The 16,689-nt window shown below is 45.9% G+C and overlaps 1 long non-coding RNA gene across 1 annotated transcript in view; it reads right to left on the bottom strand.

Annotated features, from left to right (window-relative positions):
- Positions 1-626: 626 nt before the first annotated feature.
- The window catches only part of LOC132814360 (uncharacterized), a 46,225-nt gene continuing 30,162 nt past the window's right edge, over positions 627-16,689 (bottom strand). The window contains exon 5 of the long non-coding RNA XR_009644416.1: positions 627-2,577. This is a non-coding gene — a long non-coding RNA (uncharacterized LOC132814360). The remainder of the gene's footprint in view (positions 2,578-16,689) is intronic.

The following is a 16,689-nucleotide window of genomic DNA, read 5'->3' as shown; positions in this document are numbered from 1 at the left end:
CTGTAACACTCTCTGGGACAGGTTCTGGTGCGGGGGGAATGAGACTGTCAATAACAACTGAGAGACACAGGAGGATGTGCTCAATCAGAATAAAACACATTTTCGTCTTTCTCTTTTAATTCAAAGGCAAACATTATTCATTATCGTTTCAGAAATAAGATAGTAGGCCAGAAATCAACTCTTCATATCATTGGGTCTGGGAGACTGTGTTACTCCTGACCTGGTCCAGCCGACATGTCAATCCAGACCCTGAATAATGGGGTTGACTCTGAACCATTTCTTGTGCAGTCAGAATGGATGACAAATGCTGCCCCAGCAAGTGATGCCGTGATCCCATGAACAAACAAAATAAATCTGATCGCTGTGGTTAGTTGTGAACTCGCTGGTGTTATTGGAAGAGGATGAATGGGAAGGTTTATGGGGTAAAGGGAGAAGAATAGCAGTCAGTGAGGTGATCCTTTGGAGAGCTGATCAGCCAATCAGCCTCCTTTTGTACAGTAACAATTCTGTGAATAATTAATTCTGAGCCCTCTAAGGAAATATCAGAGCAGGGTTTACAAAGAGGTCAGATTGAATGAGTGTCTTGGTGAACACAAGTGAGACACAGGTACAGAGAGGCTTTGGGATGGATTAAATTAAATTTTATACATTTGCACAGTCATCAACATTACAGCAGTGAAAAATGGGAGTGATGGAGAGAGTGGAATCAGAGCAGCAAATAAATCCTCAACATTTATGCAGCTAAAGGGGATGCTGGGTAAAGATACCGTAGTTAGTGTTTATTTCATTCCAGGCACACCAGCCTAGGAGCACATCCTTCCTGTATACATTCTCTCGAGCTCTTGAAGATTTTTGTTCATTTGAAGTGTTTCATGTTTAGATACTCCAGAGAAGACAGCTTCAAGCTCCTCAATCTCTCCTGCCAGGGCAATGCTGCTGTTAGAATTCAATTCACTGGCATGTTACTGGCTGCGTCATGGACTGGAACTGGCAATTGAGACAGAAAGGTTACTGTATAAAATATCTTCAATGGTATTGCCAGTCGTGAGTGGTTTTAGGAAAATGACCTTGCCTTACGGGCATTGAGTGTTAGAGCACTTCCTGTTGTGGGGCATCCTGTTTAGATTCAATCTATTGATAACTATGAGAACTGACGAGCACTGGCTCTGTCAAAGTGGTCAGAGCATTATGGCTGTCATCGAAGCTGGTAACAAACTTCCCATGGGTTAAAAATTGTAAATGATAGAGTAGGTACGAGGTCTGATGACGCTGTTGGAGTATTGATGTTGTTGTTAATCACATTAACTCAGCAGGAGTTGATTGAATTCATATTGTCTCTTTCTGAATCTCAGGATGTCTCTCTGGGCAATAAGTCTCCACAAACAGCAATGAGCAGGGGTCATCTGTTTTGATTTAAATTGCTCTATAGCACTGCTGCTCCACAGCACCAGGTACAAGGTTAGAGTCCAGCCTTGGTCAACAGCCTGTGTGGAGTTTGCACATTCTCCCCAGGATAGTGTGGGTCCACTCCAGGTGCTCTGGTTTCCTCCCACAGTCCAAAGATTTGTGGGTTAGGTGGATCAGTTATGCTAAATTGTCCAGTGTCCAGGATTGTTCAGACTCTGTGGATCTGCCATGGGAAATGCAGTGTTACAGGGGTGGAGTGCTCCAGATGGGATGCTCTTTGGATAGTTGGTGGGATTTGATGGGCCAATGCTCTCCTTCCACACTGTCGGGATTCTATTCTATGATTGAGGATAAAGGTGATACAACAGGGTGTCCTTGGAGAAGGAGCACGTAGCTTTTATCAATTCTCCCGTTGTCTTTAGATAGAGATGGGCACCGCAGTGGATACAGTGCTTTATCTCCATCGCTGCCTCCTCACCCCCAACTCTACTTTGATTTGATCCCTTCCCGCTGAACCCAGATGTGGAAGTGCATTCGCCTGGAGAATCCCTGCCCTGCCTACTTCTTCCTACCCGGGCTCTATGGCTATATACATACCTGGGAGATAGCAGCAGGAGGAGACCATTCAGCCTTTTAATCCTGCTCCACATTCAATGGGAAACAGCTGACCATCCAGCTCAGTCTCCTGTTCCTGCTGTGTTCCAATCCCCTTTCATGACTTTACCTCGAAGAACTATATCTAAGTCCTCCTTTGGCTTCACTGCCTTTTGTTCCAGTGACGTTGCTGTGTTACTGTGTGGGTATAGGCAGGGGTAATGTGATGGTGCTGCCTCCTGGAGGATGCACTCAGCATCCCTCACCATCCTGCAGTAACATCAACTGGGTTTCAGCAACTAGAGATAGAAACCATTTCCAGGATATGGGCATCACTGGCTCAGCCAGCATTTATTCTCCATCTCTAGTTACCCTGGAGAAGATGGGAGTGAGCTGCTGTCTTGAACCATTCACAGCCCATTTGGTGCAGATAGACCAACAATGCTGGGAGGGAGAGTGTTGCTGGATTTTGCCCAAGTTATTCTCCATCTTTGGTTCTTCAAATGCTGGTTAACTTAATCACAATCTGCACAGGAGTTTGAGATTTCAGTCTGCAAATCTTCACCATTAAGCACCCTGTATAAACAAGTATGTACAGATTAGAAATTCAGAGCAGAACAATTCTAGCTTCTCTGGAAATCTTTTTTCCCTTTCTTCTGCAAAAGCTGTAACCCTCCAGCCCACTTACTCTCTCCCACCATTCTGCCTCTGCTGTCCCTAATGTACCCACCCCCATTCTCATGGAGTTACTGATAAACAGATCCATGCCAACACTTCCTGTCCTCGTTAGACTCTGCACCCTTTCTGGGTTTACTCCATTTCCCTTCAGTTACTGCAAGTCTATAATGTTACAGCAGGATAAATCAAAAGGAAATAAATAGAAAGGGTGGTAGCAGATGCTGGACAGAAGAGGAACCTTCAGTCTGGGAGAATGGGTCAGATCCTTCTTTGTTTCCCATTGGTCGATTCCCAGCATTATGACAAGTTGGGGGTGGATCTTGGGCCCATGTGGGTGTGGTGACACTTTGACCCCCCCCAAACCCATTAATACTACAAGCTGATATGTTCCTCCTCCAGCCAATCACAATGTCAAATGATTTCTGCTAATTACCCCAAAGCACATGCTCCAAAATCCGCCCATATTCTGTACATGTGCAGTTCTGGGCTTCCCCTCACACACGTGGTCCCTGCCTCAGGAATTGTGGGAGTTGTAATCCCCATGAAACCACTGGAGACATGTTTCTGGATAGTGAATGAAAAGTGTGGGCTGGAGGGTGTTGTGTATAGGATCCCCATTCAGACACACAGGACATGTGGGCTGTCACTGTTTTTACTGAGACATCTGCTTCCACAACCTGATTTCTTGGCAATAACCAAGGAGAAACTATGGAGATTAGAAAAAAACTTTAAAGATCAACAGAAAGCTAGATGGGATTGGGGGAGAAAAGCGATGAGTAGCTGTCCCCAAAGCTGGAATAGCAGCTTACACGGCTAGAGGGGAACCTATTGTGTGGGGAAATGTGGCCTCTCATTGTTGAAGCATTTAACTGTTACCATAGAGATAATCCTTATCAAGTTAAAAATCACAGCACGCTCCAAAAGCTTTTACTTCCAAATAAACCTGTTTGACTATAACCTAGTGTTGTGTGATTTATAAGTTTGTCCACCCCACCCCAACACCAGCTCCTCCATATCAGAATCCTGATAGACAGCCCCACTGAAACTGAAGTGCCTGTCAGATACGTGAGGGAACCACAGGGGTGTATGTTTTAACCACAAAGTGCTAAACTGAACTAGACTTTCTAACTGACCGTTGCCATGGAGATAATACTGAGAGAGAGTCTCTATTCAAAGTCCCAAACCACAAAAGGTATAAGAATGGGAGCTTTACATCAGACAGGCGGGGAGTTACCTGATGCTGCTTGGAGTTGTTTTGCATGTACACTATCCAGATAACTGCCATGTCTCATCAATAAGGACTCAAAGAAGACCTCTCAGAGTTCTGTACCTAGTTATTCCTATCCAGTAGGGTTTAGGAATATGAGTACACCGCAGTCAGTCTTCACAGTGGAGGATACGAAGAACATGCCAGTAATTGATAAGGAGACTGAGGAAGGTGAGGACCAAGAAACAATCATTATCACGAAGTGTTAGAGCTGGGCAAGCAAATGGAGCTAAAGGTAGACAAGTCTCTTTGCCCTGATGGAATACATCCCAGGGTGCTCCCAGAGATAGCGGGAGAAATAGTAAATATACTTGGAGTCAGAGTCCTACAGCCGAGACAGGCCCTTTGGCCCAAACTGGTCCATGCTGACCAGAATGTCCATCCACACTAACCCCATTTCCCTGCACTTGGCCCATCTGCTTCTGACCCTTTCCTATCCAGGTATTTGTCCAAATGTCTTTTACCTGTTGTGAGAGTGTACCCACCTCAACCACTTCCACTGGCAGCTCATTCCATATACATACCACCTTCTGTGTAAAACAGTTGCTCCTCAACTTCCCTTTTAGTCTTTCCCCTCTAACATTCAACTGATGCCGTCCAGTCCTTGATTCCCTGGGAAAAAGACTGAATGCATTCACCTTATCCATGCCTCTCATGGTCTTACACACTTCTAGAACAGTACCCACTCAGTTTCCTCTGCTCTAAACAAAACAATCCTCGCTTGTCCAATCTCTCCCTATAACTCAGACCCCTGAGCCCTGACAACATCCTTTTAAATTGTTCTGCACCTTTTACAGTTTAATAACTGAAACCTACACTGCATTCATCATATTTCCAGTGTTTCCCCACGGCACTGGAACCGACGTGACAACGCCAATGGATTACAATCCATGATCGAGAATGAACTCCTTTACAACAATCCCATTTTCATAGTATTCCCATGGTGCAGGTATCCTTGTGTCTTTCTGGTTGGATGGTTAATTAAAGACTTGTCCTTCTACAAAGCAAAGCTGTGGCTTAATTGTTCCTGGGAAACATGCCATGATTTTTCAGACTTTCAAAAACAAACAAACTCTCTCTCCACAGTCACCACCCTAACATGGACTTGGCTGTACCTCAGTAGTTTTTCCAGTCACACTCTTATTTGGAATATTTGCCCACGGACAGAATACACACCTTTCCTTCCACAGGAAAAGGCCAATGAATATTCAGATCGGCACGGATCAAGGAACTATCAGATCTGAACATGAAGCTCAATTTAAATTTCTCATCCACAAATCCACCCTTTCAGTACCCTACAACTGAGAAAACAACTCACCATATTAATACAGGATGGATCTTTATAAGATAATTATAGTATTAAATTGTAGTTTCTTGTTTCCCAGAGTTTTAACTCTCAATCTAACAATTTCTTTCTTCTGTGAACTGAAATCCAAACCAACCTCCTCACTCCCTTCCTCCACACCTGGTTCTCACACACTCTGTCCTCTCTTTGAATTCAGTTTCCTAGCTCTTGTCTGCGGACTAAGAACCAAACCAATGAGTCTGACTCTGAGTCCACCAGGGTGAGGTGGAGGTGGGGGGGGGGGGGGGGGGGGGGCGTTGTTGGTGAATCCTCTGATGACAACCACCCTGCATACACTGCTTCCTGCACACTCTGGCCAAAACCCGTCTTACTAAAATGAACCGAATTAGAGCTCTAATTGCAGGCCCATCCTTGTCACTTTCCATAAAAACCCTGAATCTTCACAAAAGAGTTCTGATAACTTTCTGCAAAATGCTGCACCACTGATAGTCTGATCACATCTCAGGGGGTCAGAAAACGGGCCATTCCCCTGGGTCCTGCTCCCAGATGGAGGAAGATGCCAGTGACAGATAATCCCTCACAACCACAGCCTCCTTCCCAGGCACTGCGCATACTCCCACAATTGGCCAGCACTGTGCCCATACACTGGTCTCCCCTCCTACAGCACGTGCTCCCGGTCATACAGGAGTCCGTGTGATTGACAGCAGCTGCTGCACAATATATCAGAATCCCTACAGTGTGGAAACAGGCCCTTCGGCCAAACAAGTCCATACCAACCATCCAAACAGTAACTTGCACAGACCCATTCCCCTACCCTATATTTACCCCTGACTAATGTAACTAATACTATGGGCAATTTAGAATGGCCAATTCACCTGTCCTGCACATCTTTGGATTGGGGGCGGAAACCGGAGCACTCAGAGGAAACCCGCTTAGACACGGGGAGAGGGGGAAAGACTGAGGGCGCGACAGACTGACAGAGAGGGGGACAGAACAATTGGGGGGGGGCGGGGTGACCAACAAAGGGCTGACCGATAGAGAGGGGGGGAAACACAGAGTGAGAGGAGATGATGGAACACAGAGGGGGAAGATGGAGAGTTATTTTATAGATCTACAACTCAACCCTGTTCCTGTTTTGTCCTCCTCAGCGTAATTCCGTCTGAAGGTCACAGAACAACTGTATAGTTTCTGGAAAGTAGAGTTTCAGGGAGATCAGGTGCTGAACGTGGCATTTGGAACATGCTGATCAATAAATGGACTCTGGTTCGATTCCACTGTCTGTGTGGTGTTTGTACATTCTCCCTGTGCGTCTGCGTGGGCTTCCTCTGGGTGCTCTTAATTTCTTCCCACAAATCCAAAGACATGCAGGTTAGCTGGATTAGCTTTGAGTAATGGTAGGTTACAGAGTTAGGGTGGAATGCTGTTCCGATGGTTGGTATGGTCTCATGGGCCGAAAGGCCTGCTTCCACACTGTAGGGATTCTGTCACTGAGTATAGGGGTTAGGAGGTCACATTGTGGCTGAGTAGGGCATTGGTGAGGCCAGTGTTAGAATACTGCATTCAATTGTAGTCTCCCTGATTTCAGAAAGACGGTATCAGAATAGGACTCAACCTCTTAGTGGCAAGTTCTTGGGAAGTGTTGACAAACAAGCAGACCGTGCAGTGTAGGTTGATAGTTCCTTGGAAGTGTGGTTGAGGTAGACAGGTCAGTGAAGGTGGTGTTTGGTATGCTAGCTGTTATTGAGCAGTACATTGAGGATAGGAGTTGGGAGATCATGTTGTTTTGCTTGTACAGTTTCTTGGCTCAGCCACTTTTGAAGTGCCGAGATTGCTTTCAATTCCAGTCTCCCTGCTATAGGAAAGATGCTGGGAAATTGCAAGAGTTCAGAAGAGTTTTACTAGGGTGTTGCCAGTATTGGAACATTTGAACCATAGGGAGAGGCTGAATAGGCTGAGGCTATTTCCCTCCAGCACTGGACACTTTATCGAACTTTATAAAATTATGAGGAGCAATGATAGGGTGAATAGTCATGGTTTCTTTTTTCCCCAGGGTAGGGGAGACCAAACAAATAATGTGAATATTTTTCCCAAGGTGGGAATGACAAATTCTAGAGGAGAGGGGACAAAGTTTAAAGGATATGAAAACTGTAACAACTGCACATTCTGTAAACCAGGAAGAGAAACAGAAGATTCTGGAAAAGCTCAGCAGGTCTAGCAGCATCTGAGAAAAGAAATTAGAGTTAACTTTTCTGAGGAAGGGTGCCCAGACCGGAAACTTTAACTGATTTTTCTTCACAGATGCTGCATGACCTGCTCAGCATTTCCAACAATACCTGTGCAAGTTTCAAGGGAGTTGTGTCAGACAAGTGCCTTGTGCAGATGCTGATAAGTGACTAGAATGTATTCTCCTGGGAAATGGGAAAAGCAGAAACAATCACAGTTTAAGAGGCAATCGGACAGACACATAAGCAGGCATAGGTTATCAGGGATATGGATCATGTTACAAGCAGATGGAATTAGTTTGGGATGGCATTATGATCTGCACAGACACGATGGGCTGATTACTCTGGTGCTGTAACTGTTATGTTTTCCAGGGGTTAGAATGTTTTTGAAGTAACAAAAATGATTGATGAGGGCAGACTGGTCGACATGATCAACGTGGACTTTAGTAAGGCATTCGGCAAGCTTTCTCATGGAGACTGGTTAGCAAGGTTAGGTCTCATGGAATAAAGCAGAAACCAGCTATTTGAGTACAGAACTGGCTCAAAGGTAGAAGACAGAGAGTGGTGGCGGAGGGATGCTTTTCAGACAGGAGGCCTGTGGAGTGTCACAAGGATTGGTGCTGTATCTATTATTTTCCGTCATTTATATCAATGATTTGAATGTAAACACAGGAGGTATTAGTAATTTTGCAGATGACGCCAAAATTGGAGGTTTAGTGGACAGCGAAAAAGATGACCAAGGCTGCAATGTTTCCTGCAGGTGTCACCATTTCAGATGCTGCCCGACCTGCTGGGGATCTCCAGCACTTCTTGGGTTTGTTGCAGAATCCCACCATTTTGCTGAAGCACTGGAGACAGATAGCTGTACAGCGCCAGATTTTGTTGACTCTGATTCCTGGGATGTCAGGACTGATGGATGAAGAGGGACTCAATCCTCATTTAATCCTCCTTTCCTTTGGTTTTCGGAGCCGCTGACTACATCACTAATATCTACCTCCCACTCTCTGTCCTGAATCTGACCCATCTAACCTGACACTTTAGCTCCCACCCCCCTGCCAGACTAGTTAATACCTCACCAATGGAACTGGCAATAGCGCCCCCCCCACCCCTCCCCAGGAGATTTGACCCAGCTCTGCCCAGGGGTAACCGGTCAGGCTGGTACAGTTCCCACCTAACCCAGAAACGCTCCCAATGCCTGAAGAATCTAAGCCCTTCCATGGTACACCATTTCTCCAGCCACACATCCAGCTGATCTACCCTCTTATTCCTGCTCTCACTAGCACATGGCACTGGGAGCAAGTCTGACATCATTTCATTTCAGGAGCTGCATTATAATGTGTCCCTGCTCTCCCAATATCCAGCTTTCAAACACTCATCCCTTTGTTTCATGCTGTCGTTGGTATTGATGTGTTCTCCAACCACGGGCTGTTTACCCTCCAGCTCCAGAATGTTCTGTAGCTGCACCATGATATCGCGGATCCTATCACCAGGGAGATAACATACCATCCTGGATTCATGGCTGTGGCCATAGAAGTGCCTGTCTGTATCACTGACTATTGAATCCCCTGTCACTATCTTTCTTCCCGTTCTGGGCAGCAGAGCTATCTACGGTGTCATGAAATTGGCTGTTGCTGATTGCCTCTGAGACCAACACATATGCACACACCCACACGAATCCCAAGCGGTATACAGTATCTGTTTGGGAAGGGAATAACCACTGGGAACTCCTGCACTTCCTTCCTGAGCCTTTTACTTGATCTGATGGTCCCCCATTCCCTTTCTGCCTGTGTAACCCTCACCTGCAGTGTGACTAACTCACTGAACATGCTGTCCATAACATTCTCAGTATTGCAGATGCTCCACAGTAAGTCCACTCACAGCTCCAGGTCTGAAAAGCAGTTTCCCAGTAGCTGCTGATGGGCACATTTCCTGCACACATAGCCCGTCAGGGACACTGGAAACATCCCTAATTTTCCCACATTGTACAAGAGGAGCACACCATGGGTCTGAGGGCTCCTGTCACACAGGCTCTCTAGATTCAGCTAGTTACTCCCATTTAGAGAATTTAAATGAGCGAGCAATCTTCCTACCCTTCAAACATTGTAATCAAAATCCCGTATTCTTTACTTAAGTTGATACGTTATACCTTAAAAACTTTTACAAAATTTCCACAGGTATCGCTTACAAACTGGCTGTTACCTTTGGGACCATGTGAATTTCTGAATGGGCTGAAACAAAACTGAGTTTCAGCTTCACATTCTCCCTGTCCCACCTCGCTCTGTTTACACCCAACTCCAAAATACTCATTGAGCCAAGCAGCCCTCACAGTGCAGCCCTGTCATTGTCATTGTCTGCTCACACCTACACTGCCCTCAGCCTCCTGTACTGTTCCAATACATCTCAATGGGAGCTCAGGGACAGCATCTCATCTTTCAATTCAATCCTTTGTAGCCCCAGAGTCAACATGGACCTCAGCAGTTTCTGGGTGAACAGACAGTTGTTAGAATCTGGAACATGCCACCTAAAACCGTACTGGAATTTGTGTTTATAAGGAGCTGCAGGGAATTGAAAATAAGGAGTTTACAGGTTAGCATCATGAAGTGGGTGATTGGGACTAAATCTGACAGTCCCTACAAAGAGACGGAGTGCAATCTGGACAAATCTATGCTCCCCCTCAGACCAAAACAGACCCTGAGCTTCCAGTTGCCTGCCATTTTAACACACGAGCCTGTTCCCTGGCCAACATCTGTCTCATTCTTAATGCAGTGTTCCAGGGAAGCTTGATGCAGAACACTCCAGAACATACCAAATGGCCCTGTATTTCAAGGACAGCAATTTCCCCTCCCATGTGGTCAACAATACCCTTCAGTGTATCTCCACCACTTCCTGCACCTCTGCTCTTGAACCCCACCCCTCCAACCGCAGCAAGGATAGAACCCCCAAGTCCTCGCTTTTCAGCCAGATACAACACATCATCCTCTGCCATTTCCACCACCGACAATCAGACCCCACCAGAGATATCTTTCCCTCCACGCCCCTTTCAGCATTCCTCAGAGACCATTCCCTGTGACTTCCGCATTAGATCCATGCTCCCCACCAACCCATCCTCCACTCCCAACACCTTTGCCTGCCATTGCAAGAGGTGTGAAACCTGTGCCCACACCTTCCCCTCACCTCCATCCAAGATACCATAGGTCCCTTCCACATCCAGCAGAGATTTTCCTGTACATTGAATAACCTCATCTATTGTGTTCATTGCTCTCTACAATGGGGAGACAGGACGCCAACTTGCAGAATGTTTCAGGGAACCTTTCTGGGAGACGTGCACCAATCAACCCCACTGTCCTGTGGTCAACCATTTCTACAACCCACCCTCTCACTCTGCCAAGGACATGCATGTCCTGGGCCACCTCCACCACAAAATCCTAGCTACATGACTCCTGGAGCAAGAATACCTCATCTTCTACCTTGGGACCCTTTAAGTACAGAATCAATGTTTCATCATTTCCCCTCCCCCCACCATATCCCAGATCCAGCCCTCCAACTCAGCACCACCCTCTTGAACAGTCCCACCTGTCCATCTTCCTTCTTAATTACCCACTCCACCCTCTCACCATTACCCTCCACCAGCATCTTCCTATCGCCTTCCCAACTACCTTCTCGCCAGCCCCACACACACATCCTATTATCTGTCAACCCTCTTCCCCACTCAGAATCCTGCTGAAGGGCTCAGGCCCAATATGTCAATTCTCCTGCTCCTTGGATACTGTCTGACCGGCTGTACTTCTCCTGCGCCAAACTTTAACGTAAGCTGGAAGAACAAACCTCATTTTGTACTTGGGGGACCCTTCAGGCCTCTGACCTTAAAACTGAATTCATTAATTTTAGGTCCTAAGTCTCCCACGTCCTTGCGCCCTAGTGCCCCACCCCACACACCAGGCCTTGTTATTACATAGCCTGCCATTACACATTACCTATGGTTAGTCACTAACAGTCTCCATTAACATCTATTCACTCTCCCCCAGCCAGATCATTATTCATTCCTTTGTCCAATTGCTGCTATATCTCTTTTTGGACTATATCACCACCTATCATTTACTCCTTAACCCCTACCTTCTGCATATAAACTGACATTTTTTCTCAGTGACATCAGTTCTGAGGAAGGGTCAGCGGATCCAAAATGTTAACTCTGATTTCTCTTCACAGGTGCTGCCAGACCTGCTGAGCTTTTCCAGTACCTTCTGGTTGTTGTTTCTGATTTAAGCATCCACAGTTCTTTTGGTTTTCATTTACTGGGAGTTTCTAATTCAGGTCTAGCAGCCTACATCATGAGTTGAGAAACCCTCCCAGTCCACACTAACTCCATTTCTCTCCCACTCCCTTCACACTCACTGGGTCTCTTCCCAACCCCTGCCCAGTGACACTGCACGTGCACAGCTCATGGTCACATGTTGGCAACACCCCTCATTCACTCCCATTGGCTGGAGGATTACATCTAGTCTCCTATCGTTCTGAAGCTGCCGTCAATCAGCCAGGCCCCATTGTGACATGAGTGGTGGGATCCTCCCAGGAGTGTGGGAGGCTGAGGGGTAACCTCATAGAGAGGTTTATAAAATCATGGAAGGCATTGATGAGATAAATAGACAAGGTCTTTTCCCTGGGGTGGGGGAGTCCAGAACTAGAGAGCATAGGTTTAAGGTGAGAGGGGAAAGATATAAAAGGGACCCAAGAGACTACTTTTTTCATGTAGAGATGGTGCGTGTATGGAAGCTACTGTCAGGGGAAGTGGTGGCAGCTAGTACAGTTACACCATTTGAAAGGCATCTGGATGTGTATGAATAGGAAGGGTGTAGAGGCATATGAGCCAACTGCTGCCATATCGTACTAGATTAGGATAGGATATCTGGTCGGCACGGACGAGTTCGACTGAAGGGTCTGTTTCCGTGCTGTATATGTCTGTGGCTCTGCTCTGGGATGAGTTTCATCATTCACAGTGAATGGGGCAGTATCACAGAGCACAGGGGTTGGGGGCTATTCAGCCCATTGCGGCTATACTCTCTCCCTCTGGACATGCTGCCAATCTGCCCTTCCTCCCCTCCCATTTACCCGTAGCACTCCAAATTTGTCCTCAAATAGTTAAATTCCGAGATGTACAGCACAGAAACAGACCATTCAATCCAACTCATCCATGCCACCCATTTATCCCAAATTAATCTTGTCCCATTTGCCAGCACTTTGCCCATATCCTTCTAAACTTTTCTTAATCACGTACCCAGTCAGATGCCTTTCAAATGTTGTAATTGTACCAGCCTCCACACTTCCTCTGGCAGCTCATTCCATATTCAGCTTGAAAACATTGCCCCTAAGATCCCTTTAAAATCTCTTGCCTCACACCTTAGGCTTGTGCCCTCTAGTTTTGTACTCACTTAACCTTGGGAAAAGACCCTGGTTGTTCACCCTATCCATGTCCTTCACGATTTTATGTACCTCGAAGGTCATCTCTCAGCATCTGATGCTCCAGGGAAAACAGCCCCAGCCTATTCAGCTTCTCACTATAGCTCAAATCCTCAACCCTGGCAACACTTGTGCACATCTTTTCAGAATCCTTTCATGTTCTGTAATATCACTCCTACAGCAGGGAGACCAGGACTGAAAGCAGAATTCCAGATGTGGCTGAATCAATGTCCTGTAGAGCTGCAAAACAATGTCCCAACTCCAATACTCAATGCACTGACCAAGTACACCAAACGCCTCCTTCACTACCCTGCCTATCCATGATTCCACTTTCAAAGAACTATCAACCTGCACGACAAGGTCTCTTTGTTCAACAACACTCCCCAGGACCTTCCCATTAAATGTATAAGTCCTGCCCTGATTTGTTTTTTCAAAATGCAGCACCTCACATTTATCTGAATTCACTCCACCTGCCACTCCCCAGCCCATTTGATTGAAGTCCCATTGTACTCTGAGGTAACCTTCTTCCCGATCCACTTCCTCCAGATCCAATTTGGTGTCTATGTAAAGTCACGAACCATAGGAATCATTGATATAAATGATGAAAAGCAGTGAACCCTGCACCGATCCTTCCACCATATTGCTCATCACAGGCTTCCAGTCCGAAAGGCAACCCTTCACCACTATCCTCTGTCTCCAACCTTACAGCCAATTTTATATCCAAATAGCTAGTTCTTCCACCTTGAATGTCTTTCTGAAGTCCAAGTTAGTGATTTCCATACACAAAGCCATGCTGACTGTCCCTAATCATTTCTTACCTTTCCAATTACATCTAAATCCTATCCCTGAGAAGCCCTTCCAACAACTTACCTGACTCCAGGCTCACCAGTGTATTGTTCCCTGACTTTTCCTCATCACCTTTCTCAAATAATGGCGCCAGTCTTCCAGCACCTCGGTGATACAAATATCTCAGCGAGGGACCCAACTATCACTTCCCTAGCTTCCCACAAAGTTCTGGGATTCACCTGATCATGTATCAGGGATTTATCAATCTTGATGCATTATACAAGTTCCAGTGCCTCATAACTAATATGGACACTTGTCAAGTTATCCCTATTTATTTCTCCAAACTCTCTCACTTCCATATCCTCCTTCAGTAAAAGCGGACATGAAATACGCAGATAGTATCTCACCTGCCTCCTGCAGATCCATAGACAATTTTGTTGATCTTTGAGGGTCCCTATTCTCTGCCTGGTTACTCTTTTGTCCTTAGTGTATTTCTAGAATCTCTTTGGATTTTCCCCAAACCCATTTCACAAAGCTCTCTCGTCCCCTTTTTGCCCTCTTAGTTTCCCTCCAGTATACTCCTACTGCCCCTATATACCTCTAGGTATTCACACAAACCCAGCTGTCTGGACTTGCCATATCCCCCCTTCATTTTCTTGACCAGAGCCACAATTCCTCTTGACAGCAGCATTCCTTACACCTCCCAGCCTCGGCCTTAACAGGAACATACTGTCTATATACTCATTGTCGCAGGCCTATGGGGGCAATGGCAGATGAAGACAGAGAAACAATCAATCATTCTCAGTAAAGAGGCAGTGCTGGGAAAGATACCAGCCGAAAGGTAGATGGGTCTCCTGGCCGTGATGGAATGCATCCCCGGGGACTGTAAGGAATGGCAGTGGGTAAATAGCAAATACACTCGTGATAATTCACTAACATTTGCTGACTCTGGGACGGTTCTAACAGATTGGAAAGCTGCAAATGTGATGCCAATATTTTAAAATGGACGTGTCAGCATAACTTCTGTAGTGGGGGAAATGTCTGATCTCTCAAGAAAGAAATAGTGAGCTATGTGGATAGAAATTGTCTCATCGAGCAGACACAGCATGGATTCATGAAAAGTGGACGACACTAAGATGAGTGGTAGAGCAATGTGTGCAGAGGCCACTGTCAGTCTGCACAGGGATACAGAGAGGTTAATTGAGTGGTTAAGGGTCTGGCAGATGGAGGACAATGTTGGGATATGTGAGGTCATCCATTTTGGTCGGACTAACAGCAAACTGGATGATGAAATGGTGAAAACATGCAGCAGGCTGCTGTACAGAGGGAGCTGGGTGTCCTTGTGCATGAATCACAGGAAGCTGGTTTGCAGGTACAGCAGGTAATTAAGGCAGTGAAGGGAATATTGTCCTTCATTGCTAGAGGGATGGTTATGCTGCAGCTGTACAGGGGGCTGGGGAGGCCACACCTGGAGTACTGTGTACAGGTTTTCGTCCCCTACTTCAGGAAGGATGTAATGGCGCTGGAGGGGGTGCAGAGCAGGGTCACTAGTTTGAGTCTGGAGTTGAAAGGGTTGCCTTCTGAGCAGAGATTGACAAAACTGGCATGATCCTCATTGGAATTTAGAATAATGGGAGATTGTATAGGAAAAATATAAAATTATGAAAGGAGTAGATAAGATAGAAGCAGGGAGGTCATTTCCACTGTGGACTGGACAAACTATGGTGCATAGCGACAAAATAAGGGGGTATCAGATTTAGGACTGAGTTCAGGAGAAACTTCTTCAGCTAAAGGGTTGTGAATCTGTGGAATTCCCAGCTGATTGAAACAGTTGAGACTTTCATCTTGAATGTCTTTAGGTCAAAATGTAGATTTACGAACAGGAAAGGAATTAAAGGTTATGGGAGAGAGCAGTAAAGTGGAGCTGAGATCAGCCCTGATCTTATTGAATGGCAGAGCAGGCTGGAGGGGCCAGATGGCCTCCTCCTGCTCCTATTCCTTATGTTATGTTCCCACTTTTCAGCCGTCCCTTTACCTGGGAATAGCAAAGAAGTATTGAAAGATTTTATCTTGTTCAATCACAATGCACCTCTATCCAATTTAGAACAGCAACTTTTAGATCTGGTCTATTCTTTTTTGGAACTATTTTAAAACTATTATAATTATCAGAGAATCCAGACAGTGGGGAAGCAGGTCATTCAGCCCATCACATCCGCACTGACCCTCAGAGACTCCCACCCTACCCATGTAATGCTGCCTTTCCCATGGATAATCCACCCAACCTGCACATCCCTGAACACTGTGGGTAATTCAGCCTGGATAATCCACCCAACCTGCACATCCCTGAACACTGTGGGTAATTCAGCCTGGATAATCCACCTAACCTGCACATCTTTACATAGTGGGAGGAAACCAGAGCAATCAGATGAAACACACGCAGATATTAACAATAAGGTGATCAATCCTTTCTTATTTCCCAGTTCCGTCCAAATAATTTCACTGAACTTACTCCCATGAATATCGTCCCCAAGCACAACTCTAATGCTATCCCTAACCAAAAACACCACTCGTCCTCCTCTCTTGTCCCCCTTTCTATCCTTCCTATAGCATCTATACCCTGGAACATACAGCTGCCAGTCACATCCATCCCTGAGTCATATTTCTATAATACCGATGATATCCCAGTCCCATGTTCAAACCATAACCTGAGCTCATCTGCCTTCCCTGTCAGGCCTCTTGCATTGAAGTAAATGCAGTGTAACTGCTCGGTTCTACCGCGTTCTGCCTTGACTGTTTGATTTCTGAACTGTACCAGCCTCAGACTTACCTCCTTTCTCACTATCTCTTTAGGTTTACCCCCACTCCCTCTGGTTTAATGCCTCCCGAGTAGCACTAGCAAATCTCCCTGCCTGGATATTAGTCACCTTCCAATTCAGGGACAATCCATCCTTCTTATTCAAGTCACTTCTACTCCA

This window comes from Hemiscyllium ocellatum, unplaced genomic scaffold (assembly GCF_020745735.1).
Source record: "Hemiscyllium ocellatum isolate sHemOce1 unplaced genomic scaffold, sHemOce1.pat.X.cur. scaffold_810_pat_ctg1, whole genome shotgun sequence".
Lineage (NCBI taxonomy): Eukaryota > Metazoa > Chordata > Chondrichthyes > Orectolobiformes > Hemiscylliidae > Hemiscyllium > Hemiscyllium ocellatum.
The sequence above is the reverse complement of the archived record's forward strand: the minus strand, read 5'-3'. Positions and strand labels throughout refer to the sequence as shown.